At 38.1% G+C, this 18,757-nt stretch overlaps 1 protein-coding gene and 1 non-coding gene across 16 annotated transcripts in view; both read left to right on the top strand.

Annotated features, from left to right (window-relative positions):
* Positions 1–18,757, top strand: part of CDC14B (cell division cycle 14B) — a 162,396-nt gene that overhangs the window by 21,764 nt on the left and 121,875 nt on the right. The window lies entirely within an intron of this gene.
* TRNAC-ACA (transfer RNA cysteine (anticodon ACA)) lies at positions 7,087–7,158 on the top strand. The gene has a single exon. It is a non-coding gene; the product is annotated as a tRNA-Cys (tRNA).

Here is an 18,757-nt window from a genome sequence, read left to right as displayed (position 1 = left end):
GGAGAAGCCTGGTAGGCTGCAGTCCATGGGGTCGCAACAGAGTCGAATACGACTGAAGCAACTTAGCAGCATACTGTAGTAATAAGCTCCTTCTCAATCTCAGCCGTTTAAAGTGACAGTGAAAGTCACTGAGTCATGTTGGGTTCTTTGTGACCCCGTGGACTGTGTAGTCCATCGAATTCTCCAGGCCAGAATACTGGAATACTGGAGTGGGTAGCTGTTCCCTTCTCCAGAGGATCTTCCTAACCCTGGAATTGAACCCAGGTCTCCTGCAAGATCCCCTGGAGAAGGAAATGGCCACCCACTCCAGTACTCTTGCCTGGAGAATCCCATGGAGGGAGGAGCCTGGTAGGCTACAGTCCATGGGGTCGCAAAGAGTCAGACAGGACTGAACGACTTCACTTTCACTTTCACTTTCTCCTGCATTGTAGGCAGAGTCTTTACCAGCTGAGCCAGGACCGAAGCCCTTAGTTTAAAAGAAAGATTTAATTCTTCTTTCTGTTTCACAGCCATGGTGGATTGGCAAGGGTTTCTGCTTATTGTAATTGTTTGGGAACCGAGGCTTATAAGCAGAACAGTCTCTAATACAGCTGGTCTCTGTGCCAGAGGGGACAAGAATGCTGTGGAGTGTCTTGATCAACAATTAAATACCCATTTTCATTATAGTTCATTGGCTAGAATTATTGCTTGGTCCCACCCAACCACAGAGAGACAGGAAGGTGCCTTTTAGGTGAACAACATTAATGACTACCACAGTTAGCCTATTAGATTGTTCAGTGTATATTTGTATCTCTGTAAAGAGATATATTTTCATATGAATAAGATAAACATGAAATAATTTTATCATTACTTTTTTCCACTTATGTTACAGCAGAATCTTTCATTGTCCTAAAAATAAGTATGTGTCTAAATATGTCTTCCCTGATAGCTCAGTTGGTAAAGAATCCACCTGCAATGCAGGAGATCCCTGTTGGATTCCTGGGTTGGGAAGATACCCTGGAGAAGGGAAAGGCTACCCACTCCAATATTCTGGCCTGGAGAATTCCATGGATTATACAGCCCATGGGGTTGCAAAGAGTCAGACAAGACTGACTTTCACTTTTGCTTTCAAATATGTCTTAGAGGATGTATATTATTTCAGTATATGAATATATAATAATGTATTTCTTTGTGGCTCCTCTACTGAGGAAAATGTACATTAATTTTCATAAAATTGGTAGAAATATTTATAGGTTGTAAGCCATGGATTCCTATCATGGTTTCTAGGTTGTAAATATAAGCTCTATTTAGAATAACCCCTCTTCATCCCCTTTGTCCCTTCATAAAGTACCTTTTCATAGTTTTTAAAACTTGGTTTATTTGGTTTGTTTTGTATTATTTTTGGCCCCGCCGCACATCTTGTGGGATCCCAGTTCTCTGACCAGGGATTGAATCTGGATCCTTGGCAGGGAAAGCATGGAGTCCTAACCAGTTAGGACTTGATATTATGGAGAGGTAAATACTGTTGTCCCTTAGTATCCATTGGGGATTGGTTCCAGGAACCCCATGTATATTACTAGGAAATTATTATCTGTGATGATTTACAAATGTGTTTTCTGTTTGTCATTTGCCGTTTGATTATCTTAGAGTTGTGATTGTGATGTGTTTTGCCACACAAAATCTGTAAGGGAATCGGCTACTTGTTCCTCTTATGGCTTCTGGATTTTAAGTCATAACTTTATCTCAACAAAGTGATTAAGTAATTGTTAGGTGTTTAATTTCTCCCACCCTGGGCTGTATGCTGCTGTTCTTAAGCATTTTACTTACATGTATATTATAAACCCCATGATACATTGTTTTTACTTTTGTTAAAACAATCAGCTATTAAAGAGATATAATTGAGAAAAATCTTATGTATTTACCATGTGGTTTCCATTGCTAGTGCTCTTCATTCCTTTGTGTAGAGCCAGAATTCCAAAAGGTATCATTTTCCTTCTGCCTGAAGGATTTTTTTTTTTTAACATTTCTTATAGTTCAGATCTCTTTTATCTTTTGAGTGTTTAAAAATGCCTTTACTTTTGAAAGGTTTTTGCTTAGTATGGGATTCAAGGTTGGCCTTTCTCTTTTTTCTTTCTGCAGTTTTAAAGACCTTGTTCTGTTGTCTTGTCACTTACATTGGTTCCTACAAGGAATCTGATATCCTTATCTTTGTTTCTCTGATGTAATGCATTCTTTTTCCTCTGGCTGCTTTTAAGATTTTCTCTTTATCACTGGTTTTGAGAATTTGATTATGGCATATTTTCCTTCACTTTGTACTTAAGACTCTTTGAATTTCTTGTATCTGTCAGTTTAAAGAGTTTATCAATTTAGGAAACTTTCAACTATTATTTCTTTAAATATTTTTTTCTGCCTGCTCCCCTTCCTTAATATACAATTACTTATATATTAAGCCTTTAAAATATATATATATATTAGGCCATTTTAAGCTGCCCAAGAGCTCACTGATGGTTCAGTTTTTTTGGATTTTTTTTTTCCCCTCTCACTTTCATTTGGATAGGTTTACTGCTATACCTTAAAATTCACTAATATTTTCCTATTTTTTTTATCAGCCATTAATCAAATCCAATGTAATTTTATCTCATAGATTGTAGTTTTCATTTTTAGAAAAGCTCAATTTAAACCTTTTTTTGTAGCCTCTGTGTCTTTTTTTTTTTTGCTCTATTTAAAAGATAAAAGCACTTTGAGATATAATTCACATACCATATAATCCAGTCATTTAAAGTGTACATTTCAGTGGTTTATTTTTTGTAGCACATTTCCCCTTCAGTCGTGTCCAACTCTGTGCAACCCCATAGACAGCAGCCCACCAGGCTCCCCCGTCCCTGGGATTTTCCAGGCAAGAACACTGGAGTGGGTTGCCATTTCCTTCTCCAATGCATGAAAGTGAAAAGTGAAATCGCTCAGTCGCTCAGTCGTGTCCGACTCTTAGCGACCCCATGGACTGCAGCCTAACAGGCTCCTCCGTCCATGGGATTTTTCCAAGCAAGAGTACTGGAGTGGCGTGCCATTGCCTTCTCCTGTACATTTTATGTAGTATTTAAATACTAAATATTTTTTTAAAATATTATTTTGGGGGATAAATAGTATTTTTACAGAGTTGTATGACTATTCTCATAATCTAATTTTAGAACATTTTTGTTACTCAAGAAAGAAACCTTGTACCTAATAGCAATGACTTCCCATTCCTTTCACCTTCTTCATTCCAGCCCTGGGTAACCACTAATCTACTTTCCGTCATTGTAGATTTTGGGTATTTCATAGAAACAGGATTATGCTATTAGTGATATGACTAGTTTGTTTTACTTAGCATGATGTTTGTGAGGTTCATCCATCTTGTAGCATGTACCATACTTCATTTCTTTTTATGGCTGAAAAATATTCCATTGTATAACTAGATCACACTAAACATATGTGTACACGTGCGTGTGTAAGCTTATGTGGACATATATTTTCATCTACTTACTGAACATACGAACGCTGTTATGATAACTTTTAATTTTTTTTCTGCTAATTCTAACTTGACCCTCAGTTCTAGGTCAGTTTTGATTGATTGATTAGTTCCTTCTTAATGGGTCATATTTTTCTGGTTCCTAGCATGCCTGGCAGTCTTTGATTGGATGCTAAATTTTGCATCAGTGGCTGCTGAATATTTTTGTATTTTTATAAATCTTACTGAGTTTTGTTCAGGAATGCAGTAAAGTTACTAATTTCATACTTTCAGTTCTTGCTTTTATGATTTATTAAGTGGGACTGGATCAGTGCTCAGTTGAGAACGAATTATTCATTATTGAGGCAGGACCTTCCTGAGTCTTACCCAGTGGCCTGTGCAACTTAGAAATTTTCACAGAATGGCCTGGGAAGACAAGTACTCTCACAGCTTGTATGAATGCCAGATGCTGTTTGCTGTAATCCTTTCAGATGGACTTCAGTAGTGTCCTAACATGTGTGTTCTGTACTCTCAAGTATTGGAGAGTTTTTACAGATCTCTGAGATTCCCTCAGACTTCCCAGGTAGCTCAGTAGTAAAGCTTGGCTTTGATCCCTGGGTTGGGAAGATCCCCTAGAATAGGAAATGGCAACCCGCTCCAGTATTCCTGCTTGGAAAATTCCATAAACAGAGGAGACTGGTAGGCTACAGTCCATGGGGTCGCAAAGAGTCCGACATGACTGGGCAGACACGCACAGGTTCCCTGTCTTTGCAGCCTCCTTCTCTGGTACTCTGTACTGTGAACTTTTGCTGCTTAGTTCCTTGGATTCAGTTTCATCACAGCTCGGTGTCTGATGGGTTCTGCCTTGGTTTATCCTTTCTGTGCAGTAGCCATAAACTGGGGGTAATTGTACGGCTGATTTTTTTTTAATTTACTGTGTCTTGGGGATTGCTGCCTTCCATTGCCTGATATCCAGAGTCCTGAAAACCATTATTTAATGTATTTTGTCTGATTAAAACAATTTTTTAAAGGAGGAATGGTAAATCAGGTCTCTGTTATTCTATCTTGGCTAGCAGTGGAAATCCTGTTTTCTTATATATTTTCTGTTTTCATTTCATTTAAATATTTTCTCCATTTGAAATTTATTCCGCTTTGAGGTCATGGAATTGCTTTTATTTATTTTTTCAGGTGGCTACCTAATACTGTTTATTTATTCAACATCCGATTGGATTTTTCATCTTTGTCATGTGTTGAGTTCCTGTACGTGGCTAGTCTATTTCAGAACTTTTGTTCTGTTGTATATATATCTATTGGGTACTAGGAATAGTCTGTATTAGTAATGGAGTAATATCTGATAATGCTAACTTCTTCTTAGAACTCATTTTTTAAAAAACCAACTTTTTTTCCAGCTATTCCTGTTTGTTCTTGCATATCTTTCCATATAAATTTTAGGATCAACTTGCCTATTCCATAAATAAACAAAAAATCTTGCTGGTTGCTTACATGAATTAACTTGGACAAAAAAAATCTTTAGGATGATGGCTCTCCTGTCCACAAACGTGGTATAATATGCTCAAGTCTCAGTAGCTCATTAATGTGTTAAAATTTCATACTGTACAATGTCTTACATTTTTAACAAGTTTTAACCCTTTTTCTTAGGTACATTAATCTTTGTTGTTACTGTTATAAATGGGATTTTTTCCTCTTCTGTTTGTTTCACCTATTAATAGTTTTCTGAGCAATTAGCTGAACTGTTTATGAAGAATATTTTAATTTTACTTAAGCTCCACAGTTTCTACCAAAGGGTTTGGAAGGTAGAAGTGGCTAGTCAATGTTTAGATGTTAGAATAAAGACTAGGAGTTACTCTAACTACATTAATACAACATTTACAATGTAGATGATTACCTCATGGCTTTGTTTTTATTATTAAAGTTTAGAGATTTATCATTCTGATCTTATTGGTATTTTATCTTAATTTAGCCCTTGGAAATAAGACTCTATTAATACCCTTGTTTAGCTACCTGCTTTTGAACTATGTAGATTAAGTTAGTATGGCTCATAGTGATTGTATTCAATGAACAGATTTCTTTATTTGATAGGTGAGTTAGGAATTTGCTTCTGAAGCCAATGGCCTGTTAAAAACTTAGAGTTGTACATGGCTGTAAGAAATTAAAGCAAAGACACAAATAAATGGAAAGACTTTCCCTGTCTGTGAATTGGAAAACTTAATATTATTAAAATGTCCATACTGCCAAAAGCAATCCCTATCAAAGTGCCAATGGCATATTTGTAGAAATTGAAAAAGCATCCTAAAATTCATATAGAAAGACAAAGCTTAGGCTTCACACTTTTGATTTCAAAACATATTGCAAAGCTATAGTAATCAAAATAATATGGTACTCAGCAATAAAAAAGGCAAATATTTTAAAAACTCACTGTACCAAGTGTTGAGGAGGATGTGGAGCATTTAGAACTCTCATATACTGTCCTGAGGAGTGTGAAATGATACAACCATGATGGAAACCAGTTGGTCAGCTGCTTAAAAAGCTAAACATACATGTCCCAGTGATCCCACTCTTAGGTATTTACCAAAGAGAAAAGATAACACCTGTCCACACAAAGACTTCTACATAAATGTTCAAGGCAGCTTTCTTTGTAATAGGCAAAAACTAAAAACCAAGAAGTATCCATTACCAGGCAAATGGATTATCAAGTTGTTATATATTCATACAATGGAATAATACTATTCAGCAATATAAAGGAAAGAACTGTTGATAAGTGCAGCACACCGTCTGGACCTTGAAGTCATTAGGTGGAGTGAAACAATACTGATAAAAAGAAGCATATATTTTAAGATTCCATTTATATAAAATTCTAAAAATTCTCAAGTTGTTTTAAGTGACAGAATATAAATAAGTGGTTGCCTAGGGATGGATGTCGAAGGGGGGATGGATTACAGAGGCACAAGAAGAAACTTTAGATGGTAATGAAAATATCTATCTTGATTCATTGTGTATATGGATATCAAAGTTGATTTTAAATATGTGCAGTTTATTGTGCATAAAGTATATCTAAATAAAGATAAAACAGTAAAAACAAAAGATAAAAAACAACAAACCAGTATTATACTGGCATAAAGACAGATATAGACCAATGGAACAGAATAGAGCCCCAGAATAAACCATCATGTATATGGTCAAATACTTTTAAACAAAGGTGCCAAGGTTGCACCATAGGGAAAGGATAGTCTCTCAACAATGGTGATGGGAAAACTGGGTATTCACATGCAGAAGAATGAAGCTGGACTCTTACCTTACATCATATACAAAAATGAGCTCAGAATTTTGGTAAGACCAAAAACTGTAAAACTCCTATGAGAAAACATAAGGGACTGAAGTTGGCAGTGATTTCTTGGATCTGCGCCAAAGCACAGGCAACAAAAGCAAAAACAGGCAAATAGGACTATGTCAAACTTCTGCTTATTAAAGGACAGAATCAATACAGTGAAAGACAACCTATGGAATGGGAAAAATATTTGCAAACCATGTATCTGGTAAATGAGTTAATATTAGGTGTTATATATCCAGAATATATAAATACTCCTACAACTCAATTGACTTCCCTGGTGGCTCAGACGGTAAAGCGTCTGTCTACAACACAGGAGACCCGGGTTCGATCCCTGGGTTGGGAAGATCCCCTGGAAAAGGAAATGGCAATCCACTCCGGGACTATTGCCTGAAAAATCCCATGGACAGAGGAGCCTAGTAGACTACAGCCCATGGGGTCTGTAGCTACAACTCAACTGAAAATAAACAATCCAATTAAAAAATGGGCAAAAGTTGAATAGACGTTTCTCCAAAAAAGATATACAAATAGCCAATAGATTGTACTGGGAAAAGATTTCAGAGTCTTTCCTCCTGTGCAATCTCCTTTACTCTCACACTGAACACTTCACTTCTGACATTTCTGGTTTTCCCCATGCCAGGCAATTCTGTGACACCAGCTGGGTGCTCTACAACTTAATTCTGACAGTATCTATCTGTTGCTAGTGTCAGAGCTCACAGGTTAAGTACTCAGTCCCACAAGACTATGCACCCCCTGCCAATCAGAAATCCATGTTGTTACCTGTGCTTTGACCAATCAGCTGGGTTAATAGAAGACTTTCAGTGAACATCCCACTTTCTTTCTTCAGTTCAGTTCAGTTCAGTTCAGTCACTCAGTCATGTCCGACTTTTTGCGACTCCATGAACCGCAGCATGCCAGGCCTGTCTCTCCTGTCCATCACCAATTCCTGGAGTTCACCCAAACTCACGTGCATCAAGTTGGTGATGCCATCCAGCCATCTCATCCTCTGTCGTCTCCTTCTCCTCCTGCCCCCAACCCCTCCCAGCATCAGGGTCTTTTCCAATGAGTCAACTCTTCGCATGAAGTGGCCAAAGTATTGGAATTTCAGCCTCAGCATCAGTCCTTCCAGTGAACACCCAGAACTGGTCTCCTTTAGGATGGACTGGTTAGATCTCCTTGCACTTTCTTTCTTAAGTTTCTGCAAAGGTTTGCAGCTTCCAGCTCTCCTCCTGGATCCCTCAGGGTGTTTCTTCTGTGATGTCATAGCTCCCCAAGGAAGCAAAGTTTTGAAAGGACTTGAGCCTGGAAAACTGCAAGTAAAGCATCTTCTTTATATGATGACTTTTTTGGTGGTTTTTTTGCGCCTCTTTCTTTTTGGGGAAAAAAGCTAAAATACTAATCTTGACAGATATATAAAGTAAGCAGTTTTTGGAAGTCACTTACTTGAACCATTTAATTATTTTTCCATAGGCTTACTTGAGGCCACATTTTTAGGGCGGTTATTCTTATGTATGCAGTGATTTGGGATACATTTGTTGAAAGTTTTGTTTTACCCTGTTGTCACAAGTAACCTTGGGTAAGTTACTTATTCTTCCTTGGCACTGCCTCCAGTCTAAAATGAGAGTGATAATACCTATATCATATGACTGTGGTGAAAAGTGAAATAATGTGTGTAGTGCCTAGATTAGGATGTACTCATAAATGAGAATTTCCTTTTCTTTGAACCTTGTCTGTCCTTCCATTTGTTAAATTTGTTAAACAGGCATTTTCTGAGTGCCTGTTGTGTCCTAGGCACTGTGCTAGGTAGGGTGTGTTTCTGACTACAGGTGCTCTCATTCTTTTCAAGCAGCTGAGAAAATCAGAGTCATGCTGTGAGCCTGGGGACCAAAGGCCCTAAAAGCAGGAGCGAAGTCATAGCTCCCTTGCTTTTGTGCTGCTGACAGTGGAGTCCTTTGTCTCTTACTATCCACTTGTCAGAAGGTGTAGATTAGAAACCGAAGGACTTAATTCTTTGGTGTTTATCATAGTAACCATTAACCACATGTTAGCAGATATTAAACATTTCCATCACTGCAGAAAGTTTCATTGGGCTTTGATGTTCTTGGTAGTGTGAGTGAGTTGGATTATTAGTTTTTAGACAAGAGATGTTAGAACTCCAGAATATTCTGCTATGTTTATTTTACTTACAGCAAGTCTTAGTTAGAGGCTTATGACATGATGATATTAAGTCATTTTTCTCCTTATTCTCAATCCAGAGTACTTTTTAAATAATCTGGCTGATAGAATAAAATGGCAGATAAGCTTTCTATTAAAAAATAGGCTTTAGTTCTGTGAATTTTCCTTCATGATTTTAGGAACACTTTGTAGCCTTTTTCTTTTTATAAACTGACGAAGGATAAAAATATTTAATATTTTAAAACTCCTTGCAAGAATAGCTATACTATTTCTTCTTGTATGTTTTTAGTTTTGGTTTCTTTAAGTTGCAGTATAATTTACTATTCATGCATGGTCTGTAGTATATACTTAATAGATCAACATAGTTCTTAATTATATTCTATACAAAATACTTTATTTTGTAGTGTTTTCATGGATCTGTACCAGTCAAGATTTTTTTTGGCTACCTCAGCTCCTGTCTCCTCTGCTTTTAAAAAGCAAAGTTTAGTTCGTACTTAGTAAAATGCACAGATTTATGTATACAGTTTGAAGTTTTATAAGTTTATGCTTCTGTGAACCACTATTCCTTCTGGGCTCCTTTCCACTCAACTCCCTTTTATCCCAAGTAATCACTGTTCTGATTTCTATCAGGATAGACTACTATTAACTGTTCTTGAATTTTATATATCTGTAATCATACAGCATGACCCCTTGTGTCTGTTTTTTGCTTTGCATAACCGTCTTAAAGATGCATCCATTTTATTTTGTATATCCAAACTTCATTTGTTTGTTTTTGCTGAGTAATTTTCAGTTGTATGAATATACCACAATCTGTTTATCCATTCTCCTGTTGATTGACATTCATGTTGTGTCCAGCTTTTGGTTATTATAAAACTGCTACATATATTTGTGTATAAGTCTTTTTGTAGATACATGTTTTACTTTTTGTTGGATATATTCTTAGGAATAGGATGACAGGGTAATAGGGAAAGTGTATGTAACTTCAAAGAAAGTAGGGAAAACCACTAGACCATTCAGGTATGACCTAAATCAAATCCCCTATGAATTATACAGTGAAGGTGATGAATAGATTCAAGGGATTAGATCTGGTAGGCAGAGTGCCTGAAGAACTATGGACAGAGGTTCAAAACATTGTACAGGAGGCTGTGACCAAAACCATCCCAAAGAAAAAGAAACGCAAGAAGGCATAGGGGTTGTCTGAAAAGGCTTTACAATAGCTGAGGAAAGAAAAGAAGCAAAAAGCAAGGGAGAAAGGGAAAGATAAACCCAACTGAATGCAGAGTTCTATAGAATAGCTAGGAGAGATAAAAAGGCTGTCTTCAATGAATAATGCAAAAAAGTAGAGGAAAACAATAGAAGGGAAAAGACTAGAGACCTAAAGAAAATTGGAGATTTCAAGGGAACATTTCATGCAAGGATGGACACAATAAAGGACAGAAACGCTAAGAACCTAACAGAAGCAGAAGAGATTAAGAAGAGATGGCAAAAATACATGGAAGAACTGTACAAAAAAGGTCTTAATTACCCAGATAACCGTGATAGTGTGGTCACTCACCTAGAGCCAGGCATCCTGGAGTGTGAAGTCAAGTGGGCCTTAGGAAACATTACAATGAGCAAAACTAGTGGAGGTGATGGAATTCCAGCTGAGCTATTTCAAATCCTAAAAGATGATGCTGTTAAAATGCTGCACTCAATATGTCAGCAAAACTGGAAAACTAGGCAGTAGCCATGGGACTGGGAAAGGTCAGTTTTCATTCCAATCCCAAAGAAGAATAATGCCAAAGAATGTTCAAACTACCGAACAGCTGTGCTCGTTTCACATGCTAGTAAGGTTATGCTCAAAATCCTTCAAGCTAGGCTTCAGCAGTTATGTGAACTGAAAACTTCCAGATGTACAAACTGGGTTTAGAAAAGGCAAAAGAACCAGAGATCAAATTGCCAACATTCGTTGGATCTTAGAGAAAGCAAGGGAATTTCAGAAAAACATCTACTTCTGTTTCATTGACTACCCTAAAGCATTTGACTGTGTGGATCACAGCATACTGTGGAAAATTCTTAAAGAGATGGAAACCACCTTACCTGTCTCCTGAGGAAAATTTATGCAGGTAAAGAAGCAACAGTTAGAACCTTACATACACCAGCTGACTGGTTCAAAATTGGGTAAGGAGTATGACAAATCTGTATATTGTCACCCTGTTTATTTAACATATGCTGAGTGCATCGTGCAAAATGCTGGGCTGGAGCATTCACAAGCTGGAATCAAGTTTGCTGGGAAAAATATCAACAACCTCAGATGTGCAGATGATACCACCCTAATGGCAGAAAGTGAAGAGTAACTAACGGGCCTCTTGATGAAGGTGAAAGAGGAGAGTGAAAAAGCTGGCTTAAAACTCAACATTCAAAAAACTAAGATCATGGCATCCAGTCCCATCACTTCATGGCGAATAGAAGGGGAAAAAGTCAAAGCAATGACAGATTTTCTTTTCTTTGGCTTCAAAATCATTGCGGCCGGTGACTGCAGCCATGAAATTAAAAGACGCTTGCTCCTTGAAAGGAAAGCTATGACAAACTTAGTGTGTTAAAAATCAAAGCTGTCACTTTACCAATAAAGGTCCATATAGTCAAAGCTATGATTTTTCCAGTAGTCATGTATGGATGTGAACGTTGGACCATAAAGAAGGCTGAGTGTTGAAGAACTGATGCTTTCAAATTGTGGTACAGGAGAAAACTCTTGAGAGTGCCTTGGATGGCAAGGAGATCAAACCAATCAATCCAAAGGAAATCAACCATGAATATTCAGTGGAAGAACTGATGCTGAAGCTGAAGCTCCAATACTTTGGCCACCTGACATGAAGAGTTGACTCATTGGAAGAGACCTGATGCTGGGAAAAAATTGAGGGCAAGAGGCGAAGGGGGTGACACAGGATGAGATGATTGGATGGCATCACTGACTCAGTGGACATGAGTTTGAACAAACTCTGGTAGATAGTGAAGGACAGGGAAGCCATGTTTGCTGCAATCCATGGGGTCACAGAGTCAGACATGACTTAGGAACTGAAAAACAGCAAATGTAACATCATTTTATATTCCCATTAGCAGTATTTAAGTTCGAATTGTTCCACATCTTCAAAAATTGGTACTGTCATTCTAACTTTAGCCATTCTAGTGTGTGTAAAGTGGTACTTCATTGTGGTTTTAATTTGCATTACCCTGAATGCCTTTTTTTTTTTCATAAGATTATAGGCTATCCCTTTGCTGGTGGCTCAGATGGTAAACAATCCACCTGCAATGCAGGAGACCTGGTTCAATCTCTGGGTTGGGAAGATCCCCTGGAGAAGGAAATGGCTACCCACTCCATTGTTCTTGCCTGGAGAATTCCGTGGACAGAGGAGCCTTGAGGGCTACAGTCCTTGGGGTTGCAAAGAGTCGGACATGACTGATGGACTAACACTTGGCAGCACTTGTAGGCTACTCCTGTAACTTCTTTCAAAAGTGTTTTTAAATCTTTTGTCTTGGTTTCTATTTTTAAAAACTTAATATGTACCTTTAGTCCTCTCTACACCATTTTCTTAAAAACTGCAGCAAAATTGGCATGGTAATTTAGAAAAAATCTCCTTGAGGAGTTTCTTTAGAGAGAAAATTACTTATTGATAGGAATGCTGCTGCTGCTGCTGCTAAGTCACTTCAGTCGTGTCTGACTCTGTGTGACCCTGTAGACGGCAGCCCACCAGGCTCCCCCGTCCCTGGGATTCTCCAGGCAAGAACACTGGAGTGGGTTGCCATTTCCTTCTCCAGTGCATGAAAGTGAAAAGTGAAAGTGAAGTCGCTCAGTTGTGTCCGACTCTTAGCAACCCCATGGACTGTGGCCCACCAGGCTCCTCCGTCCATGGGATTTTCCAGGCAAGAGTGCAGGAGTGGGGTTTGGTATGTCCTAAATATTGTTAGAAGGGCCTTGAAATACCACTGGAGATAAGGAATGAATATTGTGATTAAGAATTTGCTTCTGATAAAGGCAATTATATATTAAAAATATTCATTAAAGTAATTTTTGTTTTTCATTCATTGCCATGAAATTTGAAATGAGACCTACCATTTATTTATCTCTCCTTGCCCCCTTTGAAATGCTTTAAAAGGGTAGATCAGTTAGAATTTATCTTATCGAACTTCTTGGCTTTGAATCCTAGAAAAACATCTGTCTGCTGAAGTTGACTTCTTTACTTCTATGTGACTCTCTTTCTAGCTCACGTGTCTGATTTCCCTGACTATGATCCAAATGTTTTAGGACGTGTTCATGATGCCAGATCTCAACTATTTGTATCATAGTGATGGACACTGACCTGACACCAGTTTGGTCATTCACAGCTCTTAGGACTTTTTGATAGATAATAGTAACCACAGAAATACTTGAGGTAGATGGGTACCAAGTTGCTACCAAGTTACAATGAGAACTAATCTCAGATAAAATATTCTTCCACACAGCGAAGTCATTAAATATTCTTATTTAGCAAACAGGCATAAAACATGATGTACCCTGTCTGATAAGCTTGGTTGCTGTGTTTTTGGGTATTCAGATCACTCCTTTTATGAAATGTTCACTTGAAGCAGACAACAATAATATTCTCGTTACAGGATTCTGTTAGGCACCAGTTAATCATATCTCACAATCAGTAGCTGGACAGAGAACAGTTTAGGCATCTAGACTTGAGTCTCATACACTATCCCTGAATAAGAGTATCATTAGATTCTTGTAATCTGTGTTTAAGATATTTTAGGCAGTCTACATATATGAACAGCCATTAATTTTACCAGTGAGAACCCACTTCTAGCAACTGTTGTTCTGATTAACAAGCTATTAGTTTCACCAATGAAAAAACATTTTTGGCATTTGATGTTTTAATTATAAGTTCTCCAGATGTATGAATAACAGAAAATCTGCAGTATCACCTCGGAATACGAGTTTCCATCTTTAGTAATAGCTGTCCATCTATGGAGTGTGAATTTCTAATTAAAGCAACTGCATCTAGATCAACAGATTGGCCTCATGGGGTAGCTTAAACCAGCTTAAATCATGTACATTTCAACCTTTTAAAAGTAAATTAGGTCCCATTTGTTTAGTTTTGCTTTTATTTCCAATATTCTGGGAGGTGGGTCATAGAGGATCCTGCTGTGATTTATGTCGGAGAGTGTTTTGCCTATGTTCTCTTCTAGGAGTTTTATAGTTTCTGGTCTTACATTTAGATCTTTAATCCATTTTGAGTTTATTTTTGTGTATGGTGTTAGAAAGTGCTCTAGTTTCATTCTTTTACAAGTGGTTGACCAATTTTCCCAGCACCACTTGTTAAAGAGATTGTCTTTTCTCCATTGTATATTCTTGCCTCCTTTGTCAAAGATGAGGTTCCATAGGTGCGTGGGTTTATCTCTGGGCTTCTATTTTGTTCCACTGATCTATATTTCTGTCTTTGTGCCAGTACCGTACTGTCTTGATGACTGTGGCTTGGTAGTAGAGCCTGAAGTCAGGCAGGTTGATTCCTCCAGTTCCATTCTTCTTTCTCAAGATTGCTTTGGCTATTCGAGGTTTTTTATATTTCCATACAAATTGTGAAATTATTTGTTCTAGCTCTGTGAAAAATACCGTTGGTAGCTTGATAGGGATTGCATTGAACCTATAGATTGCTTTGGGTAGTATACTCATTTTCACTGTATTGATTCTTCCGATCCATGAACATGGTATGTTTCTCCATCTATTAGTGTCCTCTTTGATTTCTTTCATCAGTGTTTTATAGTTTTCTATATATAGGTCTTTAGTTTCTCCCAGAATATTGGAAATAAAAGCAAAACTAAACAAATGGGACCTAATTAAAATTAAAAGCTTCTGCACAACAAAAGAAACTATAAGTAAGGTGAAAAGACAGCCTTCAGAATGGGAGAAAATAATAGCAAATGAAGCAAGTGACAAACAACTAATCTCAAAAATATACAAGCAACTCCTACAGCTCAATTCCAAAAAAATAAACGACCCAATCAAAAAATGGGCCAAAGAACTAAATAGACATTTCTCCAAAGAAGACATACAGATGGCTAACAAACACATGAAAAGATGCTCAACATCACTCATTATCAGAGAAATGTAAATCAAAACCACAATGAGGTACCATTTCACGCCAGTCAGGATGGCTGCAATCCAAAAGTCTACAAGCAATAAATGCTGGAGAGGGTGTAGAGAAAAGGGAACCCTCTTACACTGTTGGTGGGAATGCAAACTAATACAGCCACTATGGAGAACAGTATGGAGATTCCTTAAAAAACTGGAAATAGAACTGCCTTATGACCCAGCAATCCCACTGCTGGGCATACACACTGAGGAAACCAGAATTGAAAGAGACATGTGTACCCCAAAGTTCATTGCAGCACTGTTTATAATAGCCAGGACATGGAAGCAACCTAGATGTCCATCATCAGATGAATGGATAAGAAAGCAGTACATATACACAATGGAGTATTACTCAGCCATTAAAAAGAATACATTTGAATCAGTTCTAATGAGGTGGATGAAACTGGAGCCTATTATACAGAGTGAAGTAAGCCAGAAAGAAAAACACCTATATGGTATATTAATGCATATATATGGAATTTAGAAAGATGGTAACAATAACCCTGTATGTGAGACAGCAAAAAAGACACAGATGTATAGAACAGTCTTTTGGACTCTGTGGGAGAGGGAGAGGGTGGGATGATTTGGGAGAATGGCATTAAAACATGTATAATATCATATAAGAAACGAATCACCTGTCCAGCTTCAATGCAGGATATAGGATGCTTGGGGCTGGTGCACTGGGATGACCCAGAGGGATGTTATGGGGAGGGAAGTGGGAGGGGGTTCAGGATTGGGAACACGTGTACACCCATGGCGGATTCATGTTGATGTATGGCAAAACCAATACAATATTGTAAAGTAAAAAAAAAAAATTTCAAAATAGTATTAATAAGAAAAAAAAGAAAAAAAAAGAAAGTAAAATAGCATGCCATTTGAAAGTAAACTAACAACTCAGTTTTCATTATATAAAACAAGAGAAGAATTCATCTGGTTAATGTACTCTACCTCCTAATAAATTTAGTTAGTAAATACATTAAAAATCTTAAATAAAAGTAATTAACTGAGAATTACATAATATTTAGTGACAAAGGAAACTAGGGTCTGAAACTTTCGTCACATAAGCAGAGGGCTTGTGAAACAAAGGGGCTGGAGAGATTTTTTTCCCCCAGTGATTTAAGTTTCAGGGCCTCTTGTTTTTAAAGAGAATGGCCCAAGAGCTGACACAGCCCTCTTACCATTGCCACGCCTCAGTTATTACTCTTACAGTAAGTACTCAGTGTATTGAGAGTCAAGCACCATTGAATCTGGCAGCTTTACTGGATTTGTGGTCTCTGATGGAGAAGGTTTAACTCCGGGACCAAAGACAGTCTCAGTCACTCAGAGCTTCGTGTAGATTTTATTTAAAGTGAAAGTGACAGAAGAAGCTTCTGACATAGACATCAGAAGGGGGCAGGAGAGTACCCACCTCACTAGTTTAAGTGAGGCCTTACATACCTCTCAACTAGCAGCTGAGAATAGATAAAAAAAAAATACTTTAAGGCTGTGAGAATTTCACCCAAACCCTTTCCCATACCATGCATCCTGGAGTGACTTCAGCACGAGATTAGCTAGAAGGAACAGGTTAACCCAGAGCTCAAGGCTGTGGAAGTTTTACCCAGGCCTTTTCCCATAGCATTCATCCAAAGCTCAAAAAAAAGACATGTCCTTGAACAAGAGATACTGCTGCCTAAAAGGCTTACAATTCTAAGGCAAAAGAATGTGAAAAAGAAAGAATGTTTACCTCCTCCTTAAAGGGACCTTAGGCTTGAACACTTTATCAACCTGCCTAAGTTAATTCTGGCAGAGGAACCAGAAATCAAGTTGTCAACATCCCTTGGATCATCAAAAAAGCAAGAGAGTTCCAGAAAAACACCTACTTCTGCTTTATTGACTATGCCAAAGCCTTTGACCGTGTGGATCACAACAAACTGTGGGAAATTCTTAAAGAGATGAGAATACCAGACCACCTGCCCTGCCTCTTGAGAAATCTGTATGCAGATCAGGAAGCAACAGTTAGAACTGGACATGGAACAACAGACTGATTCCAAATCGGGAAAGGAGTTATGTGAAGGCTGTATATTGTCACCCTGCTTATTTAACTTATATTCAGAGTCTATCATGAGAAATGCTGGACTGGGTGAAGCACAAGCTGGAATCAAGATTGCTGGGAGAAGTATCAATAACCTCAGATATGCAGATGACACCACCCTTATGGCAGAAAGTGAAGAAGAACTAAAGAACCTCTTGATGAAAGTGAAAAGGGAGAGTGAAAAAGTTGGCTTAAAGCTCAGCATTCAGAAAACTAAGATCATGGCATCTGGTCCCATCAGTTAATGGCAAATAGATGGGGAAATAATAGAAACAGTGACAGACTTTATTTTAGGGGGCTCCAAAATCACTGCAGATGGTGACTGCAGCCATGAAATTTGAAAGACACTTGCTCCTTGGAAGAAAAGCTGTGACCAATGTAGACAGCATATTAAGAGGCAGAGACGTAACTTTGCCAACAAAGATCCGTCTAGTCAAAGCTATGGTTTTTCCAGTAGTTGTGTATGGATGTGAGAGTTGGACCATAAAGAAGGCTGAGCACTGAAGAACTGATGCTTTTGAAGTATGGTGTTGGAGAAGACTCTTGAGAGTCCCTTGGACTGCAAGGAGATCCAACTGGTCCATCCTAAAGGAAATCAGTCCTGAATATTCATTGGAAGGACTGATGCTGAAACTGAAGCTCCAATACTTTGGCCACCTGATGTGAAGAGCTGACTCATTTGAAAAGACCCTGATGCTGGGAAAGATTGAAGGCAGGAGGAGAAGGGGACGACAGAGCATGAGATGGTTGGCTGGCATCACTGACGCAATAGATATGAGTTTGAGTAAATTCTGGGAGTTGTTGATGGACAGCGAAGCCTGCCGTGTTGTGGTCCATGGGGTTGCAAAGAGTGAGACACGACTGAGCGACTGAATGGAACGGAACTGAAGTTAACTCTCATTTCCCCCTTTTTCTTTTAGGACAATATTGTTGCTGAGGGGAAAGGGGCAGAGAAATCTGTCAGTAACTGCTTCCTGTGGGTGAGGGGCACCCACCTTAAGTTGTTGAAGCAGTATATTCTCCTTACCCTTTTATTTAGGGTTTCTGATCCAAGAGCCTCAAGTGTTAGCTAGAGGAGGCAGAAGTTGTAGGAGCATAAACAATCATTTGTAACTTAAAAAACCTCAAGCCCCTTAGATACAAAATTCATTATACAATTACAGATAGAAGGAGCAAACAGCAAGAATAAGATGATTACAATTATTACAGTCAAGATATTTTTCTGCCACGGAGAGCTTGTAAACCATGATTGTATCTGTGACCAGGGTGGAACATCTAGGGAGTCCATTTTGAAGGGTGACCAAAATCTTTGCATCACAATTACTTTGTCTTTGAAGTCGGTGTATCCTTTAGAAAGAACAAACTAGACAAGTAGTTTAAAAGACAGAGACCAAAAATCAGTAAAAGAATTATTGTAATCAGTGATCCAAGCAAGAGTAAGAATCAGGTTATATTTGGTAGTAACTTTGGTCCTCATCTAGACAGAATCAACACTTTGGCTGCCCTGTTTATAAGAATAGAGCCATTTGGCGTGTTCATATACATCTT

Source organism: Bos javanicus, chromosome 8, assembly GCF_032452875.1.
Source record: "Bos javanicus breed banteng chromosome 8, ARS-OSU_banteng_1.0, whole genome shotgun sequence".
Lineage (NCBI taxonomy): Eukaryota > Metazoa > Chordata > Mammalia > Artiodactyla > Bovidae > Bos > Bos javanicus.
Note: the sequence above shows the minus strand (reverse complement) of the source record. Positions and strands in the feature narration are given on the sequence as shown.